The sequence below is a fragment of the Artemia sp. Qi Xiang Cuo genome, chromosome 2, assembly GCF_049724085.1.
Source record: "Artemia sp. Qi Xiang Cuo chromosome 2, ASM4972408v1, whole genome shotgun sequence".
In the NCBI taxonomy this organism is placed as follows: Eukaryota; Metazoa; Arthropoda; class Branchiopoda; order Anostraca; family Artemiidae; genus Artemia; species Artemia sp. Qi Xiang Cuo.
In genome coordinates, this window is record NC_142795.1 from 46714647 (window position 1) to 46721562 (window position 6916).

Genomic DNA, 6916 nt, shown 5'->3' on the forward strand with positions numbered 1-6916 from the left:
TGCATTACTATATTTTGTGTTCCGATGTCGTGGCTATACTTACAAGCAGTTTCTCCACTTTTATGTTGACAATCCCCGTCTGAATGACTTTCTAGTGGAAAACCTATACAGTATCTCAGACCTATACAGTATTGATTTCAGTGCCCTAAGAGTAAAGTGCCTAAAAAATGTTTGTGAATTTGTCTATTAATAAAATGTATATATATATATATATATATACAACAATGTCTTTAAATCTTCACTTTATAGTTCTTCTTCTTCTTCTTCTTTGATGCATAGGCAACTGTCGTGAACCACTAATGCTGGTAAATCATTTGGATTCACTGTATATTGATCTTGATTGACTGCAAAGTCAGGGTCACATTTTCTACAGTACAATGTAACTTCACTCTTGTCATATCTCTTTGTATAGTCAATGATACTATTTACATTCATATTTTGAAATTCACGAATTTCGATCTGTCTATTTGAAGCAATATCACATACAGTGTTTTCAAATGATGAATCACATTCAGTAACTGCCAAATAAAAATCACTTAGTTTATAGTCATAATAAGCAATGTTGTCACAACGATGACGTAGAAACCAAATTGTCCTGCTACCCCAACAGAGTTGTAGACCAGATTCTTCATCCCAGAATAATTTAAATCCACGACGATACCAATCTCGTAGAAATAAACTAAAATCACGTTTAGGATTTTTTGCAATCATAACGGGGTAAGTATTCTCTCGCTGGTCACATATGTCAGACTGACAGATGGAGCACAAATGCCCCGTAGCGCGAGTGTCACAAATGTCTTTAAGATAAGAATCATATCCTTTAAGTCGTATTGTATATCCTCTAAGTAATTTACAATGATTTCATCATTGACAATTGTCAATATAGTCATCAATAATTGTACAATTCTCACATTGAGTCCAACTGACAAGAGTGTACATGCACAATGGACATGTATAGAACATTTTTTTTGTTTCCGATGTCAACTCTCTCACAGCTAAAACTAAACTGATCGTCCTCGCAGTTGATAAATTCAGTGAGGGGAAATGGGGAGAGGAGTAACTCTGTGACGTTACTTCTTTCGAATGGTGGGGGGGAGCCATATACACTGAACCCATTGGTAAGGTTTTTAAAAGTATATCCATGATATTATTCTGCTTTGTTCCAATTAATATATCCATAAATTGACTATAAGCACTTTAATCACATTTCAAAAGTTTCATTCAATAATCCAATGGTGAAAAATCACTCCTCATTATTTTGTCAAGTGTTCCCCGACGAGAGAATATCGTGCGTTGAAGAGATAACTCGAGAAAATCGTCATCCAAAATCAAATGTTTTTCCATAAACACTAGATTTGATCTAATTCTCTCTTTCTCAAATTTATTCATTTTTTAATCCTTTCACTTTGACTGCTGACTCTAGACTGACCCTGAGTCGTTAGCCCCTAACCTAACCTAACCAGAAAAGAAAGAACATTTTCGATTTCGAACCAATTTTATTGAATAATTACAACAACAATAATACTAAGCATGTACAATTAGCAATAGAGTTTATTGTCGTCGATATGTTTCACTAATGCACTTAAAGCACATTGAAGTCTATTCACATGTGCTATATCAACTTTAGCGGTAAAACATAATTGATCCTCTATTTTAAATTTGCTCAAGGATGTCGCATATCTTGCATATGCTACATCCCTTTCCAGACAAAGCCGCGACCCTTTCTTGATTTTAACTGCATTTTTTGGTGCTCTTGTAATATTAGCATCATCTCCAGTATCAACTTCTAAGATGGTAAACATTCCACTCACCATCAACACAAATATATATCAAAATGAGTAAAGTCAAAACTGTTCTTCTCACTCCTTTGAATTCTATTCATAGAATAATAAAACTATAGCAAAGACCCTTTCCTTATATTCTCTACAATCCTCCGTCACTAATATGTAAGCGAGCCCTCTGATGGGTTGAGAAGGAAACACGTGATCAAATTGTTTCCTAATCCAGGACACCTTGACATTCGCCCCGAGCATGCACTTGGCCAAAACAACAACAACATCAAATAAATTGACCTTTGGAAATTTAGGTCATTAACTCCGGTGCGATTATGCAATCATTCTCCCTGGGGATTCCATGCCCTTATTTGGTGTACTGTCAGAGTTAGACTAAATTGTAGATGGCAGCAGGGGTGAGCCATGGGGGTCAATAAGGCCTTTCTACTAATGCTTTGTATTTATCGACTAGTTAAGTTCGGTTTTGATTTATAGATTCTGGGTCCAGATCACAAATTCTGGACCACATGAATATATTTTATTTATTTGTTTCTTTATCATTATTTTTTACTTTTGCAACACCCTCGTTTTTATTTGAATTGGTACAAAGGATTGGCATGAATGATATCCAACCGGTCGCGTTTTCACCCAATATTTTTATTTTGAATTTTTTTTTATATTGAGTTGCTAATTTGAAGCAGAGTATATTAGCAAAAATTAATCACATAAAGCTTGATTTAAGGACAGCGCCTGCATTTATATCTTTTGAATTATTTGATTTTAACTATTGTAGACTGCTACCTGCCTCCCAGTTTTCAAGAAAATGCCGAATGTAAACGCACTTTAATTTATATTCAGGAAAATTTGACGAGAATTACCAAATAATAAGATTTAAGAGAAAATACCAAATACTACTAAGATTAATACCCCGAGTCAGCGTTGTCGTTTCCAACCCCATAGTCTTTCCCAATGCCTAAAAAAGCGACGCATTCGGACGCAGTCGCATCGGATTTCACGGACTTCTTTTTTTTCTTTAAACTCTCGGTGAACGTAGGGGGGCCTTAGCTTCATCCCATACTTGACAGAAACCGCGCAGCAAAAGTTACTTTTTTGAGCCCATTCCTCTTCATTTTTTGCTGTTTTCAGAATGCTGAAAAGTCTTTCCACAACAACATTTGAGCAGGGAAGTCCAAAAATAAACCGAATGACACGAAGAACGCTTTTGAATTTTAGCACTCATCTTGGTGTCTTGATGGATGCCCCTCGGATTCCAAAAATCAAACCTTCAGTCCTTCCCAGTTGGTTATTTTGTTTCAAATTTTGTAGGTCTATCCAAGTCCGACATAAACAAAAACGTCTGTCATTCGTTTTTGCTAAAATCCCGCCGTTGTATCCAAAATTCTTATTTCCGTAACAAAAATCCATAGGCTCGGCAAGGAAAAAAGTTGAAAATCCAAAATTAAAGTAGAAATAAAGTAATAAAGTAGGTCTAAAAATATTAAAGGATAAAAATTCAAAATAAAGTAGTCTACTCTAAAATATAGTAGAAATGAAAGCACTGTCTTTATTACTCAAGTCTTTAAATAGAGTCTTATCTTTTTTTTCATCTGTTTCAGCATATCCAGAAGATGTTAAAATAGACATCGACAGAGATATAGCATATCTACCATATTCTAGTGGTACTACTGGTCTTCCAAAAGGAATAATGCATACACATCGATCTACTCTCTCACTTCTATTTTCCTTCTCGTGGGTTTTACTTTTTTTTCTTTCTTTTTTACAGCTAATAGTTAGCATTGTTTTGATAGTTGGGATGATTGGTTTCATAATACATATGAATCAAAAAGCTAACTGAAAAAAGTGTACCCCGGGGGTAGATGGTAGATCATATGGAATGCGAAGAGTATATGAAAGGGAAGAAAATTTTAGAACATTTGGGACTAAAACAAGAATGATTATTGTCTAAATGAGTCAATTTTGGAAACGGATAGGCTACCATTCGACATAATGAACTTTGAATATGGAAATCTAAATGGGCATCTTTTCTGTAATTCTAGATCGGGTGACTATCTCAGTATTCTCACTTGATAATTTTTTGGCCGTCTTTAGGCTGAAATTGTTCCGCTACATACTCGCAGAATGGGCCAGTTTTATTTGTCGCAATCTCTTTTGTTATCAAACAGTTCGTGGTAACGAACTGTAAGTAAGGAGCGACCCGGCTCAATGGTAACCGAAACTCTAAAAAACGGGATTTTGATACCAATAGATACATCAAAAGAATCAGATTTTAATTCTGATTTCAAATATATAAGTTTCATTAAGTTTAATCTTACCCATCAAAAGTTACGTGCCTGAGAAAAGTTGGCTGATTTTCGAAAAAAGGGGGAAAGACCCCCTAAAAGTTATAGAACCTTAATGAAAATCACACCATCATATTCAGCGTATCAGATAGCCCTAATGTAGTTGTTTCAAGCTCCTATCTACAAAAATATGGAATTTTCTATTTTTTGCCAGAAGAAAGATCACGGATGCGTGTTTATTTGTTTTTTTGTTTTTTGTTTTTTTTTCCCCAGGGGTGATCGTTTCGACCCAGTGGTCCTAGAATATCATGTGAGGGCTCATTGGAACGTAAATTAAAAGTTCTAGTGCCCTTTTTAAGTAACCAAAAAAAATGGACGGAATCTAGGCCCCCTTCCACGCTCATTTTTTCCCAAAGTAACCCGATCAAAATTTTGAGATAGCCATTTTGTTTAGCATGGTCAAAAATATGATAAAAATGTCTTTTAGGATGACTTGATCCCCCAAAGTCCCCAGGGGGAGGGCTGAAAGTTATGAACTTTACTCAATGTTAACATATAGTATTGGTTATTGGGAAGTATACAGACTTTTTCAGAGGAGATTTTTTCTGGTAGGTGGGGGAAGGAGAGGGTCGGGGGCTATATGGAAGGATCTTTCCATGAAGGAAGTTTTCATGGGGGAAGGGACATTGCTATGAAGGGGGCGCCGGATTTCCCAGCATTATTAAAGAAAAAGATCAGGAATTAAATAAAAAAAAACAAGTTTTTCAACTGATCAACTGATTGTGATTAAGAGGTCATTTTTAAAGAACTGGAAAAAAAATTCGAACTATAGTTTAAAGAGCAGGGTATTGACTAGGGGGCAAACCCCCTAATATACGTGTTAAAAATTTATGAATATAGAAGTTCGTTACGTAAGTTAATTCTAAGTTACGTATATTTATTACTAATAAAGACGTTCGTAAATAAAATTAAACAAGTTTCGAGAAAGCCATTTAACCAAATATAATATGCAAATTTTGTTTTAATTATTCATGTACGGTGAGCCAAAATCAAAACCTGCATTAATTCAAAAACGTTCAAAAATTAAATAAAAAAACAAGTTTTTTTAACTGAAAGTAAGGAACGACGTTAAAACTTAAAACGAACAGAAATTATTCCGTATATGAAGGGGCTGTCCCTCCTCAACGCCTCGCTCTTTACGCTAAAGTTTGACTTTCTCACAACTCTATTTTTTTAAACAATAAAAAAACTTTAGCGTAAAGAGCGAGGCGTTGAGGAGGGGACAGCCCCCTTCATATACGGAATAATTTCTGTTCGTTTTAAGTTTTAACGTCGTTCCTTACTTTCAGTTAAAAAAACTTGTTTTTTTTATTTAATCTAAATATAGGTCTAGAACTCTCAATCCCAATTTTGTTCTAGGTCTACTGGTTCGATATAATCCCTCTGGAGAAAAAAAAAATATCAATACGTTTAAAACTTACAGAACTTTTATTACTTGAATAACTGCAGATACTTTTTACCTACCTTTGGATATTAAAATTCATTTTTGACAGTTTCAATTACTATTCTTACGGGTCATTCCTTGTTTACAATACTTTACCACCAAAAGATCTGCTTTGATTCGTGATATTTCTACGAGAAATTACTTTGGCGGGTGACTGCAGGGGTAACTCGTAGGCTAAACTACACTCCCTCTTTCGTGGGATGTCATTTATACGTTTTTTTCGTAATGTACCTTTAATTTTCTTGTTATTCTCATTATTTTTGTTTGGTGGTTTCACAAGTTTATTCCTCTTGTAATTTAAAAAAAGAAAATAATACTTTATAGTTTTTAGATTTCTTTTGAATTTTGCTATTGTTTTGAGTCAAACAATAGGGCCCCATTACATTTGAAACTTTTTTTTAAGGTAACCAAGAATTTATACTGTTGATTTCCAGATAACCACCAAAAGCGATTCCTCTGTAGTGATTCCTCTGGGGGTAGAAAGTACACTTTGGCCAGGGCTGTCTTTTTCGGGGCAACAACCCCGAGACTCTTATGGTCTGCTACAAGTTATTTCATGTACGAACACTTGAACTATTTTACAAACTTTTAGTAACTGCTTTTGCACATACAAGAATAAGATTAAGATGATTATCTAATATACTAACATATATTTGTTATGCAAACTTATTTGTAAAACATACATATCTTTCTAAAAAAAAGGATATAGAGAGAGAGAAGGCTACCTGTGATTTTAGGCACCCGATCCTTTTTATGATTAAGTTTCGTAGATCAAAAACCAGGTGGGCACATAAATTGGTTTTAAGGGGGGGGACAATTTCTTATCAAAACTGTCAAAACAAATCAAGAATAGTTCTGATGTGTGAAAATCATAGAAAACTGTAGAAATTATTGTGCAGATCTTAACAATTTACTTGAGCCTGTGCCCCCCCCCTCGTTTGTGCATGCCTGGTTGAAAAATATTAGTTGAACGATAAAGTAAAATCCAAAATATGGCAATGAAAGACAGCATAAAACTGGATACATGAAGTTTTTTATTTTCAAAATATGTCCTGTCTGTCATAGAAAGAAGATATATATTTGTACTACTTAGTTTTCTTAAAAACCAAAAAGTAAATTTTGGAACAACTTATTTTTTCTGTATTGTAATTGCTAAATAAGACTTCAAATGTATTAGAAAGTCAGATTTATATTCAAGCTTTAGATTCCACTCTTAAATTTCGTTCTATATAGCTCTGTCGTAAGCTAGGATTATTTTGCACAATATGCAACTTCTATTTCTTCTTATATTTATTATTGTTTCTAAACTTTTGACATTCCTCACTTTTTAATACCTTGCA

General features: G+C 34.3%; 1 protein-coding gene across 1 annotated transcript in view; it reads right to left on the reverse strand.

Annotated features, from left to right (window-relative positions):
• The window catches only part of LOC148955285 (uncharacterized), a 287431-nt gene that overhangs the window by 171213 nt on the left and 109302 nt on the right, over positions 1 to 6916 (reverse strand). The window lies entirely within an intron of this gene.